The sequence below is a fragment of the Triticum urartu genome, chromosome 2A, assembly GCF_056163025.1.
Source record: "Triticum urartu cultivar PI428250 chromosome 2A, HENAU_Tu73, whole genome shotgun sequence".
NCBI lineage: Eukaryota > Viridiplantae > Streptophyta > Magnoliopsida > Poales > Poaceae > Triticum > Triticum urartu.
The window spans coordinates 245,068,475-245,073,128 of NC_141874.1; positions in this window are offsets into that span (position 1 = coordinate 245,068,475).

The following is a 4,654-nucleotide window of genomic DNA, read 5'->3' on the forward strand; positions in this document are numbered from 1 at the left end:
GACGCCCCCGTAGGCCGGATTACAGCAACAATGTCGTGGCTGACTCTCTTGTCTGCGTTGGCTTATAACACTACAGCCGACTCGGCCATGATTAATTTCAGCTTCAACATGGTGATCATCAACCCCGCGGTGGATATTAACTGGCTGACATATCAGGTGAAATCCATCCAGTATATTTTTATGTTATATATTGCTTTCTTTAAAAAGAGCAATTACTCCGGCTAGCAAAGTTATCTAATGCAGGACCCTAAACCGCCATATGGGTGCAAATTTAAAGGCAGTCAGAAAATTTCCGTCTTAAAAAGAAGGATTCCGGTTTAAAATCCGGCTGAAGGGAAAGATACCACCCACAAATCTTTGAAGCTCTCAGTTCCAGTTTAACAATTTCCGGTCCAAAAGAGTAATCTCTCACAAGTTCGAGTTCTCAGGAAAAATTAAAGGGACCAAAGAGAGTCTGTTGCAAAAGCACAGCTCAAACATAGGTGCCCCTTGAGCACATCTCGCAATATCATTTGGGGGCTTCCTGTTCAAACATAGGTATATTCACCAAATAGAACATAACGTTACTACCCTCTTGATCCGGATATCAAGCCAATATTGTCATAAGAGCACAACTCTGGTTATTTCGGTAATCCGGCTATCAAGCCAATATTATCATATGGGGCTAAAGAGAGTCTGCTGCACAGCACAGCTCAAACATGGGCATCCCTTGAGCATAGCTCACAATATCACTTGGGGCTATGTTCGAACCGTAGTCACACCTCTTGATAGGCTGAAGGCCACCAGGGAAATCACTTGGGGGCTCTGGTCCTATCCGAACCATAGTCACACCTCTTGATAGGCATAAGGGCACCAGGAAATCACTTGGGGGCTTGGTCGTATCCGAACCATAGCTACACCTCTTGATAGGCATAAGGCCACCAGGGAAATCACTTGGGGCTATGGGTTCGAACCATAGTTACACCTCTTGATAAGCATAAGGGCACCAGGAAAGTCACTAGGGGGCTTGGTCGTATTCAAACCATAGTTATACCTCTTGATCGGCGCAATGCCACAATTATGACTACATGGGGCTCTGGTCGTATCCGAACCATAGCTTGAACCATCTTGATCATACATATACATCATCATATATTACATCATACATCATCATTACATCATCATTGCATGTATCATATGTGCATGGATGTACTGGCTTATATGGCAGGAATCGGTTTTCAAACCAGGTTATATTATTCAAAATCTTTAATAGCCAACATGGCTGGATTTTATTATGGTTATCAATAACCTGTATTATGATTAAGGTTTTCAAAGTCGCTCTAGTGCAATGGCTATCATATTATCAATGGATATGATTTATTCTACAAATGAAGGAATAGTCCCGCGTCGCTGCAGGCGCTTACGACCCAGCACTTGGGGGCTACATTATTCAAGCATGCACCATGACACTTGGGGGCTAATGCAAAGTCATTGTTTGCTTATCTTATTGAAGACCCGACTCATCACATTGTAATGAGCCGGCCCTTGGGGGCTACCAATTGGTCCTGTCAACAATTCAAGGTACACAAATTTTCATCTATAATTGAAGGATCCACTGCTCGGTTGGTAAAGCACAAAGCTCTCAACCTTGTGGACGTGGGTTACATCGTATAATGTTATTCCCAATGAAGTATACATGAAGTTCTAGCTCAATATTATCTTATTGAGCCGGCCCTTGGGGGCTACATGTTGTTGTTCAAAGTCTACATGATTATATTTACAAAGTCCCTGCTCATTATTGCATAATGACCCGACCCTTGGGGGCTACACTGGTTAAAGTTTTTATGTGCATCAGGCAATTACAAGTCCCAGGTTGCTGCAAGCAGGACAACCCGGCACTTGGGGGCTACATATGCGGAATATTCAGTTCCAACTGGAGATTGAGATGAACAAACTGGATTTCTTCAAGCTTGTGACATTCATATTGAAGCAAATCTTAAGCTGTTACTACGTTACCTTCTTCAGACTTGGGGGCTACAAGTGATAGGCATATAAGAGGTATATTTTCAAGCTTGATGTTAACTACAATTATGACCCGGTGCCATCAATATTCATAAACCGGCAATTTTGGCAATGATAAACCGACAAGTTCTACATTCTTATACTGACTGAAGATAAGATGAGATTTTTAAGGACCGATATTTCTGTTAAGCATTGGGAGCTGAGTCAAATGAATTATTCTTCACAATATTTCTCTGTGACAAACCAATATCAGCAAATTGATTATGAAGCTGGCCTATTGATCTAGATTTTCTAGAAGGAGGAAATGGCAAGGACTTAAGTATGATCAGGATCAGTTTAACATAGATAAATCCAAATTAAACTGGCGGCTAATGTTAGGGATATACCCCGCGGTATGATCCGGCCAGAGTTATAACCCGGCTGGGACTTAGTAAACCAGTTGACAGTTAAGACAGACAGTTAAAACAGGCAGTTAACCTAGATGGTAAATCGGTAGGTTGATAAACCGGCTGACAATTAAGTCAGGTGTTAAGATGATAACTCGACGGGAGTTAAGTCAGATGATAACCCGGCCGGAGTTAAGTCAGATGATAAATCAGCAGATAATCATAAAACCGGCAGAGCATCATAAATCGGCACCAGTCATAACCCGGTAGACCATCATAAACCGGCACCAGTCATAAACAGGCAGACCATCATAAACCGGCACCATTCATAACCCGACAGACAGTGATAACTGGGTTGCCAGGGGTTATGAAGCCTGAGACGTTATGAAGCCCGAGAGGTTATGAAGCCCAAGATGTTAAGAAGCCCATGTTGAGAAGTCATAATAGTTAAGTCTTAAGTCCGAGTTGGACTCTACATGTAACCCACCCCTTCAACTTATATAAGGAGGGGCAGGGCTCCCCAAAGGGGGAGAAGTAAGAGGGATAATCTTAAGGGTTAGGGATAACTAGGAGAGCCGGTTTACGACGACTCCTTCATGATGATAATAAGACCTAGCCAGGAACATCACGTAGGTTTGTTACCAGATGATGTTTCCCAGGGCCCGAAGCTGTTTAAATCCTTGTCTTGCGTTGCGTCTCTCTATTCCGCTCAACCCCTCTCAAGCTACCACATAGATGCGTTGGCCTCACGACTAAGTCCTCACACTAGGACATCTGCCGTGACAATTCCACGACAGGTATGTTGACGAGCAAAAAAAGGAGTTTCAGGTGGACAAAAGAGCTTCTGAACATGCCGAGCTACTATTTACAACATCTTGTGGTTATAATCCAGTAAATTTTACAACCCAAGATGTTCATTCTATGGACCTGACTGATCCATTTGGCTGTGATTGCCGAAAACAGTGTTGGAGTTAGATGTTGTTGCCCTTTTCAATCTGGGTTTTGTCTAAACCCGATGAATAATTATCCCTCGTGCTTTTGTACAGTTTGGAAGCTGGAGTTAGATGTTGTTGCCCTTTTCAACTCGGCTGTGACTGTCATATTTTCTTTGAAACAAGGCAAATGGCTTGCCATTCGTTTAATTAAGAGTGAAATATTGTAACAAATCCCTACCAAGGAAATAACAACACTCTCGGAGGCTGCTTGAGCTCACTATGCATTATAGAACCCAAGTGATTAGCCCCCACCAGCACCCACAAACTTATTTTGAACTAGCACACAAATGGGCTATAAATTTTCATAAGGAAGGCTGCATGATAGCGACAGATTTGGATTCTGACATTTGGAACCCACGAGGAAAAAGCCTATCCAAGGTGGTGTCGACTTACTAGAAAATAGTCAACAAATGACTCTGCCCACCAGCCGTTGGATTGACATCCAACATCCGTCGTGTATCTTCTATCTCTTGTCTTCTTCCTCCAGCCGCCCAAACCAATCCACCCCATCGGTTCCACCTGCTCCCGCCTCCCACGGCTGGCTGCGCCTCCGCCGCCCTACCGCACCCTCCAACGTTGGCCAGTCCCTCCCTCTATTCCCCTGCACGTCCTGTTATTCTCCGGCGACGTCAGCCCCAACACGCACCCACATCCGAACCAGTCAACCTTCGTACTCCCCTCCGCCTGCGACTGGACTGGCGCATCTTCCACCGCTCTTGTTCATTCCGCCCGAGGCCTCGCTGTCGTCCTCCTCCTTGGTTCGCTCGCCATGCACGGTGCGCCGCCCTCTTGCATTGTCAATGTAGTCAACAACCAAGAGGAACAAGGAGATGATTGTACATGGAGAGGATGACAGTAGGGACCCACCAGGGTCATGGCAGCACCCAAGCAAGTGCCTCGTTATTAGAAGCCAAAAAAATGGTTCCTCCAAATGGTTGGACACCTGGGGCTCACTCCATTGTCAACATAGTCAATAAACAAGAGAATTTCACAAGGAGCGGCTGACACCAGGGACCCAGCAGGTCATGTAGTTGTTATTTACTTTTTTGAGGAACAAGCAGTTGTTATTTATAATAGTTTTTGTGATGGATCAGGGTAACAACGGGGCTATGCGGGGGCTGTGGATCGTCTAGCCAGGGTTTTATTTATGTTTACCACATCATGAGCGCACTTGTGTTTTTTTCTTGCTGAAAATGGCTATCCCAGTTCTACTTTTTAAAGAAATACCCAAACGAGGCCAACTTGCCTTGTCAGCCCTGTTGGGCTGCAAAT